We start from the raw sequence: 12,257 nt of genomic DNA on the forward strand, positions 1-12,257 counted from the left end.
ATGGCAGATAAGCTTGTTCCCATCACATGAGTAATTGAGTGTGAACATTATTTGAGCAAATAAGGCTTTCTGCAAAAAAAGGTGCCGTATTGCTTATCAGTGGATACTATCACACACACGCATACACAGACACACGGCACATACACAAAATTCAGATAATAGTTTGTGAAATTGATTAGAGTCTTTTATAAACACCCATGAGCTAAGTATCACAGAAGCTCCTCCTGACAACATCTAAAGAGAAACAACACAGTAAACCTACAAATCCTGAGATTTGACAAGTATATGTAAAACACTGATTTCAGATAGTGTTGTGACCTCTAAACACTGATTCTCCTCTATTTTATACTTCTCCAATGACACATCTGATTTTAAAAAATAAATTACATATACATAATTATTAAATTGTTTGGAATTGAATGATCACTTTCTTAAAGATATTTGTGAAGTTATAATCCTATATATTATTCTAAAATATTGCTCTCAAATGCAGTTTAGGTTGATTTTTTTTTTCCTACTACTAACATAGTTTCAATCTCTCCTATTTTTCCAGGACACTGTTTCTGATTCTTTCTCTTTTTTTTCTCCTGCTTTTTTTCCAATGTTGATTCCCTCTCCTTGAAGTAGTGTACCATCTTTTAATTATAAGGTTCTGTTTCTATCTTCTTCCCCTATTCTCTCAGTCTAATCCATGATCCTCTCTGGATCATCTATGTTTTGCTCTCTCAATATTAGGGAATTCCTAGTAGTTATAAGTAGGTTACCACAAAAGTAATTGTGGTTTTTGCCATTAAAAGTAATGACAAAACCGCGACTACTTTTGCACCAATGTGATAACGTTGCAAGCTGATTCTGGATTGTAATAGGCTGGGGTGAGAATGCAAAAGAGCAACCACTAGGGAAAAAGGCCAAGCGGGTTAATAAGTTAACAGGATTGGTACTAAGATCTCCAGCCCTAAAATTATGTGAAGCTTTCACTCAATGGTCTGTTTTATATTTGATGATTCTCTGCTTTGATAATTGCTCAAAGAATGCTTTTAAAAGAGAACACCAACTGTACTAAGTAGTTGATAAGGTGATTGTGTTAGTCTGTTTGCATTGCTAAGGAATATCTAAGACTGGATAATTTATAAAGAGAAGAGGTTTATTTGGCTTATGGTTCTGCAGGTTATGCAAGCATGGCACCAGCATCTGCCTGGCTTCTGGTGAGGCCCAGAAAGCTTTTACTCATGGTTGAAGGCCAAGGGGAAGCAGATGTGTCACATGGGAAGAGAGGGAGCAAGAGAAATACCAAACAACCAGCTCTCACCTGAACTCATTACCAAAGGGAGGACACCAAGCCATTCATGAGGGATCTGCCCCCAAAACCCTAAAACCTCCCGCTAGGTCCATCTCCAACAATGGAGATCATATTTCAATAAGAGATTTGAAGGGGACACACATCCAAACCATATCAGTGATAATGCACACGTTGCAATTTGTCTTTTCTGAACCTCAGTATTTGAGGAAAGTCAGAATGAACCTTTTTATTGTAGTACCATTTATTCACTTTAATAATTGGGTGCTGGGTAATTATCCTCTTGAATCTTATACAAAAGTAGTTGATACATCTCTTCTAGAACAGACTGTTCTCTCAGCATTGCCTGCACTCCCAGCCAAACTGTGTAGTATTAGGGCTCTAAGGACCTTAATACGTAACAGAATCTTTCTTGGGTAGGAATAATCTCACTTGACCAGAGGATACTTTACTAGTTTTCTAGTTATTCCATAACAAATACCACAAATGTTGTGGCTTAAAACAACAGAAATTCATTGTCTCATAGCTCTGGAGGCTAGAAGTCTAAAATCAAGAAGTCAGCAGAGCCACGCTCCCTCTGAAGGCTCTAGGGGAGGGTCCTTTCTTGCCCCTTCCTAGATTCTGGTTGTGGTTGGCTATCCTTCAGTTTCCTGGGCTTGTGGTAAAATAACCCTAATCTCTGTTTCTGTCTTCTCATAGCCTATTCCTATGTCTCTGTGTCTGTGTTTTTTATCCTTATAAGGACTCTAGCATTGGGATCAGGGTCTCCTCATATCCAATGCAACCTCATCTTAACTTGACTACATCTGCAAAGATCCTATTTCTAAATAAGGTCACATTAGTAGGTATCAAGGTTAGGACTTCAACATGTCTTTTTTGGTGACACAATTCAACTCATAACAAATTTCTTTCCTTTTTATTTCATTTGAAATCACAGTGATGAATTATCTAATACGATGTTATGTACACCGTTGATGTTTAATTCACAGCATTTGATTTCAGTTGCTGTACTTATAATGCTTTTTAATATTAGCCATTTTGGTAATAGTGATAATAATAATCATCAGAGAGAAAGGGTATTCTGCTTTCATCTGTAAAACACAAGTTGAAATACATGTTTTAGTAATGAGGTCTTATATGTTGCTCAAATAATAATTTCACTTTATTTTTAAATATATTTTTCGAAACACAACAACCCATATATGAATGTTACTTACAAAAAGTTACATTGAACTCTGCTAAAATATCTGGGAGTTAGTTGAGTTACTATCCTCCAATGAATTAACACTGCTGTGAAACAAAGTAATGTAACTCAGATTTCCCTTGAATGGAGAGCAGATGTAAGATCTGAATATTCAATAACCAATGAGCAGAAAGGGTAAACCTCTCTTTTATTTGCTTCCATTAATTGTGCTCATTAAAGTTAGAACTCCCACCATGAAAATGACCTGCAGCTGTGTTGTGCTTGTTGCTGTTGTTGGTGTACACTGAAAATACTCCAACAGAGGGCACCAAGAATTGCTTGTGATCAGCACGCCCACTCAGTTCTGTCACTTTGGAAGACTGCAGACAGCATAACTAATAAAGTTATTGTGCTCTTGTGTAAGAATAATAACATGTTTGAAGACAGTGTATTAACCCTGTTGTAAAGTATTGATTGTACTCCGTAGTAAAGGAAATGAAAGAACAAAGATAAAGTGTTTTTAATTCTTACCCTGTTTGCTCTTGCTTGTTTTATTCCATTTCAATTTACACCTTTATTCAAGAACACTAAAAAATGTATCACCCGGCCTCAGAGGCAGTTTTATTTTTTATACACAGTTTTGTAACAATTTGATGCTTTGAAGAACAGATGTATAATCTAACTTAGAAAGTGATGAATAGGAAAGATCATCCAATCTCAAATAGCTGTGAACTCCATTTGCTGTGTTTACTACTACAGAAAAAAAGGAAGAGAAGGAGAAGGAAGATGGGAGGAAGAGGAGAGGGAGAGAAAGACAGAAAAGGAAGAGAAGAGAGAAAACCAGTAATGGGGAACATTGTTATTTCGTTTTACTGTTTGTTAAGATTTTTATTGATTGTGCCATAACTGTACTAAGTTATAACTCTGATTGTAAACTCCTAGAGAATATAGGAATAAACAAACAATAAATACTTCCAAAATCCCAAGTTTGAAGTCAGAAGTTTTTATGTGCTAATCCTCATCAAGGACTATGAATGCTAATAATATGTTCACGAATATGAATATTGGTGCAAACCAGTACTCCTTGTATATAAGGAGAAAGTTCTTTGAAAGGTGGAGTATGAGAAGCAGGAGTAATTAAACTTATTTGGATTTTTATAATTGAAAATGGGAAATTTTTGAAATTTATGTTTCAAACTATATAATTTAAATTTATAACACTACTCTACTCCCTTGTTACCTTATTACATATAAAAATGAAACATACCTGAAAATAGATAATATGTACACATTAAGTGCCTCTATATTCAACATGTCTGCAGAGTATAGCTCAAGAGTGTTGATGTGTAAAAATAAATTGAATTCCTGGTAAATGTAAACAATGTACAAACTTTAAAATTGAAAAGTTTTTTTAACAAAAAAATTATGACAGGATAATGCACCACATAGGCAGATGATGGATATTTCACACATTATTTATTAGATATGAACTAATATTTTAAAATCAGATAAAATTATCCTTAATTGCTAATGAACATTACTTAAAATCATCCTTATATGGTGATCTAGTAAGTACAAAATCAATCACCTTTTCTGAACCACTTCTTTTAAAAGCAGAGTTTCTATAATTGCATTCCCGTATTTTTCTCTTTTCTGTCACTCTCTTTCTTTCTCTCTATCTCTTGTCCTTCTCTCTCTCTCTTTGAAGACATATCTGTAAAGACACTTGGCATCTCATCAGCAAAAACAGCAGCTGGAGAAAGGCCTTCCTACGTGCTCTGCCAAAGGAATTGCAAGTTTAGGTGGGGTTTTAATAGAAATCAAGGATTTACTGACATAACGTAGATTGCATGCTTTCATTCTATCTGTTATCTGTGCCTTTCTCTTTTAATGGAAATGAAATCAATTATAGAGCAGAAAAGATCAAGTTTTTCATTGAAATTCCTGTATTATAGTCCATGAAGAGATAAAAACTGACAAATACATATATAAGGTAGGCATTTACACCTCAGATGACAGTAGTTCCACTTAATTTCTATTTTTAAATTTTGTAGGAAACAAAGTAATGCAACTCAGGCTCTGTGAAAGCTGACCCAAGCTAAGAAATCAGCAACATCATACATAGATCGGGGACTTTTCAAAACAATTATTATTACAATTAACATTTTCTTAGAACTACTAATAGTCATCTGCTTTTTTACATTTCTTTTCTGCTTTCTTTCTTTCTTTCTTTCTTTTCTTTCTTTCATCTTCTCTCTCTCTTTCTCTTTCTTTCTTTTTCTTTCTTTTTGAAACAAGGTCTCACTCTCTCACGCAGGCTGAACTGCAGTGGCGTTATCACAGCTCACGGCAGCCTGGCAGTCTTGGCTCAAGTGATTCTCCTACCTTGGCCTTCCAAACAACTGGGATTACAGGCATGAGCCACTGCTTTTACATTTCTAATTTGGTTAATAATTTATTTATTTCATACATACCTCCATAATTTGGACTTTAAAAAATACAAACTAGACAAACATTCCCTGAATCCAGCCCTGAAGATTTCTTTCCCAAGGTGCTGACAATTCCTCAGTGTGCAAGTACTCTACAGACATCCTGCATGCATCAAATGTAAACAACAGTTCAGCACATTAAGAATCAAACCTATAACCAGAAAGAGAACTGTAAAAATATCACACTTCGTAGAGCTCTGTTGAATATATGGGATGTGGGCATTATAAAGCAATCAATTTACACTGTGTTTTATTCAGGACTAACTATAGGATCATAAAAATACATAGAGAGAGCTTGTCTTATCTGTCAAAGTCAGCATTCATATTAAAATAACTTCTTAAAGTTTTAAATTAAATCATATTCCTTATGGTAATTTTAGGAAACAGGTTTCACTCAAGTATGGTAGATTGAACTCTGCCATTTACTTCCACTCCCCCTAGCAATGGAAGTAATAGAAAATAATGCTAATAAAGAATAAAAGCGTAAGGACAAGAGAATTAGAGAGAAGATAACAGTGGACAAGAGATTTGAACAAATTTTAACATTTTCTTAGAACTACTGGTAGTTATCTGGCAAGAGATGTGAAAAGTAGATGGAAGAGTGGTAATCAAATTGTCCAAGCAAGATGAAATCTGAGACCTACAAAGGAGAATACTGAAAAGGAGCTACCTGATTCACCCTTCCAAATCCCAGAAAGACTAGGAACATTGAGGTCTGCAGTACTGGTGCAGTCCCCAGTATGCCATGGAATCCTCTGGCACTCAGATTACTGCCTCTATGGCAGCAGAAAAGCTTAGGTTTGGTCATTGAAATGAAGGCATTGGATGAAAAATGAAATCAATTAAGTGAAAGGCTAAATGTTGAATAGTTCTAACTCCCACCTCACTAACCACCAATTCTTCCATTGCCAGTGTCCAAGAACACCAGCATTAAATCCCAACACATCTGAGGAAAAACCTCCAACATTTAACACAGAGAACAAAACACAACGTTTGATCGTTTACCCTCTCACCAGGAGCATATGGTAATGCCTGTTTTTTCCCGTGCCCTCTTCAATTTTGGATATTTGTAATTATTTAAAACGTTTGTCTTTCAAGAGTTGAAAAATATTTTATTTCGCATATATTAATTTCGTAGATTATTAATGACATGAGGCATTTTTTGTTTTTATTATTTGTATTTTTTACCCCCGATTTGCTTTTTAAATGCTCTTTGTCCCTTTTTACAAGTGGATTAGTCATCTTTCCAATAGATTTGAGAATTCTATAATGGGTATACTTGGTATATCCTTCATAATAAAAATCATAGTATCAAAAACTAACTCCTACATTGTCCTACAAAATATTCTTACTATCAGTTTTTTACAACAAGAATTGAGGCCGAGTGTTTATATCAATCATCTAAAGCCTAAAAAGCAATAAAGTGGCACAGGTGGGATCCGAACCCAGTTGGTTTGACTCTAGCCTCTGCTTTTATTACCTTGCGTTCTCTGAAATATGAGTTATTCATCTTATTCTCCAATCTGTTGTTTATTTTCTGAACTTCGATATTGGCAAACTAGCTGGTTTATTGCTGTTTGTACAACTAATTTTTTGGTATTCAAATTTGTCCATCAAATGGCTGAAGTTGTTTTCCTTGTGGGTACTGCTTAAAGGAAAAAAAAAATAGCAATTTTCCACACCAACACTATATCAAATATTTTCTTATATTCCTCCCAATAATGTTATAATTTGATGCTTTTCAAATTTACTCTTTATATATATTTTACTTTTTAATATAGCCCATTTTCAATATCATTTATTAGATAATTTAGCACTTCCTCATTGGGCTTAAAATGTAATTTTTTCCTACGTTCTATGTAAATGTTTACTTATATTTTCACTTTTGGTCTCAGTGAAAATAATTTTCAAACTCAGGAAGTTAAAACCTACAAACCTTGTAAGAAGAAAATTCAACAAGCCTATACTCCTGTGAACATGACAAATAGTAGAATTAAACTTACTGTCTCTATCTTTTGAAAACTTTTTCAAAATTTTGAAATAATTACGGATTCACAGGAAGTTGCAAAGAGAGTACAGACAGATCCCGTGCACGTTCACACAATTTCCTCAGTGGTTACTTCTAACACAACGGTAGTACAATATCAACTAGGAACTTGACATTGGTGTAAAGGGTGTACATGTCTATGCCATTTTATTGTATACATAGATTCATGTAATTACCATTTAATCAAGATACAGAACCACTTCTTCACTTTAAAGACTTCCCTCCTGCTATCCCTTAATAGTCACATTCACTCCCTTCTCCTCACCATCCGTGGGCCTTAGTAACCATTAATTCACTCTTTACTTCTGTAATTCTTCATTTTGAGAATGTTAGATAAATGGGACCATATGCTATGTGACCTTTGAGTTTGGTACTATAACTCAGCATAATACTTCTGGGACTCATCTGGGGTGTCATATGCATCTATGGTTCATTCGTTTTTATTTCTGAGGAATATTCTGTGGAATGGACACACCACAGTGTGTTTAACCATTCAACTATTGAGAGACATTGTGGTTGTTTCCAGTTTGCGGTTATTACAAATAAAGCTGCTATAAACAATCATGTACAGGTTCTATGTGCACATAACTTTCATTTCTTTGGGATAAATGCCCAGGAGTGCAATTACTAGTATATATGATAAGTGTATATAGTTTTTCAAGAAGCTGTAAAACTTTTTTTGACAATGCTCTAGTAACTTGTGAAAAAGACTATCCTTCCTTCATTTAATTGTTTTTGCATTGTTATAAAAAGTCTTTTGGCCATACTTGTCAGGACTATCCATGGATTCTCAATTCTATGCTATTGATGCATATGTCTATCCCTCCACTAACACTACACAGTCTTCATTAATTTAGTTATATATATCTTGAAATTGGGAAAAGAGATTTCTCCCATTTCATTCTTTTTTTAAAAAATTATTTTAGCTTCTTTGCCTTTCGATATGAATTTAGAATAATCTTGTCTTTAAAACTAAATCTTGGCCGGGCGCGGTGGCTCAAGCCTGTAATCCCAGCCCTTTGGGAGGCCGAGATGGGTGGATCACGAGGTCAGGAGATCGAGACCATCCTGGCTAACACGGTGAAACCCCGTCTCTACTAAAAATACAAAAAACTAGCTGGGCGAGGTGGCGGGCGCCTGTAGTCCCAGCTACTCCGGAGGCTGAGGCAGGAGAATGGCGTGAACCCGGGAGGCGGAGCTTGCAGTGAGCTGAGATCCGGCCACTGCACTCCAGCCCGGGTGACAGAGCAAGACTCCATCTCAAAAAAAAAAAAAAAAAAAAAAACTAAATCTTGATAAGATAGGATTTTGATAAGAATTGTGCTGTATTTGAACATCGGTTTGGCAGAATTAATGTCTATTGTGTGTTAAGACTCTCAATCCATGAACACATTATATCTCTCCATTTATTTAGAACTTTTAAAATTTCTTCTCTTCATTTTGTAGTTTTTGGCATACAAGTCCTGTACATGTTTTGTTATGTTTACACCTAATATTTTTAGTGATTGTAAATGATGAATTTCTAATTTCGGTGTCCATATAGTCATCATTTTGTGTAGAACATCATAGCATCGCTAATATTAAAACATTTATTTATCTTTTATTTGTATGTTTTAAATTTCCTTTTCTTTTTCTTTTTCTTTTTTTTTTTTTTTTTTTTTTTTTTGAGACTGAGTCTCGCTCTGTCGCCCAAGCTGGCGTGCAGAGACGCGATCTCGGCTCACTGTGAACTCTGCCTCCCGGGTTCACGCCATTCTCCTGCCTCAGCCTCCTGAGTAGCTGGGACAACACGCGCCCTTCACCACGCCTGGCTATTTTTTTTTTGTATTTTTAGTAGAGACCGGGTTTCCCCTTGTTAACCAGGATGGTCTGGATCTCCTGACCTCGAGATCCACTTGCCTCGGCCTCCCAAAGTGCTGGGATTACAGGAGTGAGCCACCGCGCCGGGCCCTTAAATTTCCTTTTCTTAGTGTATTGACCTGGCTAGAACTTCCAGCACCATATTCAATAGCAATGGTGAGAGCAGACATAGTTGCCTTGTTGCTAATTTTAGGAGAAAAGCATTCAGTTTTTCACCCATTAAATGTGATGTTTGTTATAGGTTTTCTGTGGATATCTTTTTATCAATTTAAAGATGTTCCCTTGTACGCTAACTTTCCAGACACTTTTCATAATGAATAGGTGTTGAATGTTGTTAAATATTTACTGTATCAGTTGATAAAATTGCATGGTATTTCTTCTTTAGCCTGTAAATATTGTCTAATGGATTGCTCTCTTCAAAGAACTAGATTTTTCTGCGCTTTTTTTTTTATTTTTGTGTTTTTAATTTCGTTGGCTTATGTTCTTCTCATTATTATTTTTTATTTTTTCTTATTTCCTTCCTTTTGCTTGCTTTGAGCATATTTTTTCTTGTTTTTCTAGGTTCCTGAGGTAGAAGTTTAGATTATTAATTTGAGGTTTTTTCTTTTCTTTCTTTCTTTTTTTTTTTTTTTTGAGACGGAGTCTTGCTCTGTTGCCCAGGCTGAAGTAGAGTGGCGCGATCTTGGCTCACTGCAACCTCTGCCTCCTGGGTTCACACCATTCTCCTGCCTCAGCCTCCCAAGTAGTAGGACTACCACATCCGGCTAATTTTTTGTATTTTTAGTAGAGTCGGGGTTTCGCCATATTAGGCAGGATGGTCTCAATCTCCTGACCTCGTGATCTGCCCACCTTGGCCTCCCAAAGTGCTGGGATTACAGGTGTGAGCCACCGCACCCGGCCTCTTTTTTCTAATACCATCACCACTAAGTATCCATGGGGTATTGTTTCCAGGACCCCCTGCAGATACCCACATCCACAGATTCTCCAGTCCCTTTTATAAAATGGTATAGTATTTGCATATAACATGCACATTCTCCCAAATCCTTTAAATCATTTATAGATTACTGACAATACAAAATATAATGTAAATGCTATGTTGTTATACTGTATTGTTTAGGAAATAAGGACAAGAAAAAAAAAGTCTGTACGTGTTCAGTACAGATGCAACCATCCTTTTCTTCTCCCACAAATAGTTTAGATCCAAGGTTGGTTGAATCCATAGATTTGGAACCCATTAATATGAAGGGCAGGCTGTACTTGCATAAGCATTTATTGCTGTAAATTTCCCTCTTACGACTGCTTTACCTATGCCCCACACATTTTCAAATGCTGTTTTTCATTTTCATTCAGTTCAATGTATTTTTTATTTCCCGTGAGACTTCTTTAACTCATGAATTATTTAGAATGTGCATTGTTTAGTTTCAAGTTTTTGAATGTTTTCTTATAATCTCTTTTGTAATCAGTTTCTAGTTCGAGTTGATTTTTGTCAGAGAACATACTGTATATGATTTCAATTATTTTTAATTTGTTGAGATTTGTTCTACGATCCAGGATATGGTATATTTTGGTATATGTTTTGTGGCATTTGTAAAAAGTGTATATTCTGCTGTTGTTGGGTAGAATGACCTATAAATCTCAATTTGATCTTACTGATTGGGTGCGTTGTCGAGTTTTTCCAAATCTCACCTAGTTTTTCTCTAAGTTATTGATAGAGGGGGTCAAAAACTCCAAATTTGATTATGGTTATGTATATCCTTTCAGTTCTATGAGAATTTGCTTCACATATTTTGCAGCTCACTTTCCAGTAGCATTAAGATTACTGTGTCTTTTGGTGGATTGACCATTTTATCATTACATAATGTCCTCCTCCATCTCTAGTAACTTTCTTTGCTCTGAAGTCTATCTGATGTTAATATAGCTACTCTTGCTTTTTAACAAATTGATTTATATGGTATCTTTTTTTCTATCCTTTTTTTTAACCCACCTATATCATTGTATTTGAAATGAGTTTCTTGTAGACAGTATAGTTAGGCTGTATCTTTTTATGTATTCTGTCAATATCTGTCCTCTGTGTGTGTACATAACTTAAATTTCATGTAATTATCAATATAATAGAGTTTAACCCTGCCATTTTAGTTTTTGTTTTCTGTTTGTTGTCTCTCTTTTTCATTTCTCTGTTTTCTTTTCCTATTTCTGTAGATAACTTGAACATTTTTAAAACATCTATTTTGATTTATGTATGATATTTTTCAGTGTATTTCTTTATACATTTTCCTTAGTGACCATGCTAGGTATCACATTATATATCCATAACTTATCACGGCTTACTAGTGTTGATATTTTATTTGATTGAGTGAAGGGTAGAAACTTTACCTCTCTTAACAACCCTTCACCCATTTATAATATACTGTCTTAAATACTTTCTCTGCATAAATTTAGAACCACATCAGTCAGTATAATAATTATTGCTTCAACTGTCAAACACAATTTAAAAACTCAAGAGAAGAAAAATTATTACAATTAAACATTCTCTGTATGTTGTTCTTTCTTTCTTGCTGATATTTTAAGATTTGTCATTTCTCATTTCCTTCCTGTTAGGAAAGTTCCGTTAGCCATTATTTGGGCATAAGTCTCCTGGAAAAAAATTCTTAGTTTTTCTTTACCTGAGCATGACTTTGTTTCCACTTTATCCTTGAAGGATATTTTTGCTGAATACAGAATTTCCGGTCGACAACCCTCTTCTTTAACACTTGAAAAATGTTGTACTATTTCCTGTAGTTTTCATGGTTTCTGAAGATAAGTCTACTCTGGTTTGAATTTTTTTCCCTACGGTTAAGCCTCCAAAAATTTTTCTTTTTCTTTAGTTCTCCTATGTTTGACACTGATGTGGCTTTGTCTGAATTTCTTTGGGTTTGTCCTGATCAGATTTGACTCATCTTCTTGAGTAACCTATGTCTACTTTAAAAATTAAATGTGTAGTCAAAAACTTTCTGACAAAGAAAGCACAAGTCCTTGATGGCTTCACTGGTGAATTCCATCAAGCCTTTAATGAAGACATAATATTAATTGTCAGAAGAATAGCTAATAGATGGTGGACTTAATACCTAAGTGATGAGATAATCTATGCAGCAAACCACCATGGCACACATTTACCTATGTAACAAACCCGTATATCCTGTACATGTACCTTTGAACTTACCTTTGTACATGTATCCTTACCTTTGTACATATATCCTGTATATGTACCTTTGAACCTTCTTCACAAAAGTGAAGAAACAAAATCAATTGTCCACAGAGTCTCCTAGAAAATTGAAGAAGGAATACTTTCCAAGTCATTCTATTTTAGCAATACTATGTAAATAACAAAGCCCAATAAATATT

The sequence above is a fragment of the Trachypithecus francoisi genome, unplaced genomic scaffold (assembly GCF_009764315.1).
Source record: "Trachypithecus francoisi isolate TF-2019V2 unplaced genomic scaffold, Tfra_2.0 Lachesis_group15, whole genome shotgun sequence".
Lineage (NCBI taxonomy): Eukaryota > Metazoa > Chordata > Mammalia > Primates > Cercopithecidae > Trachypithecus > Trachypithecus francoisi.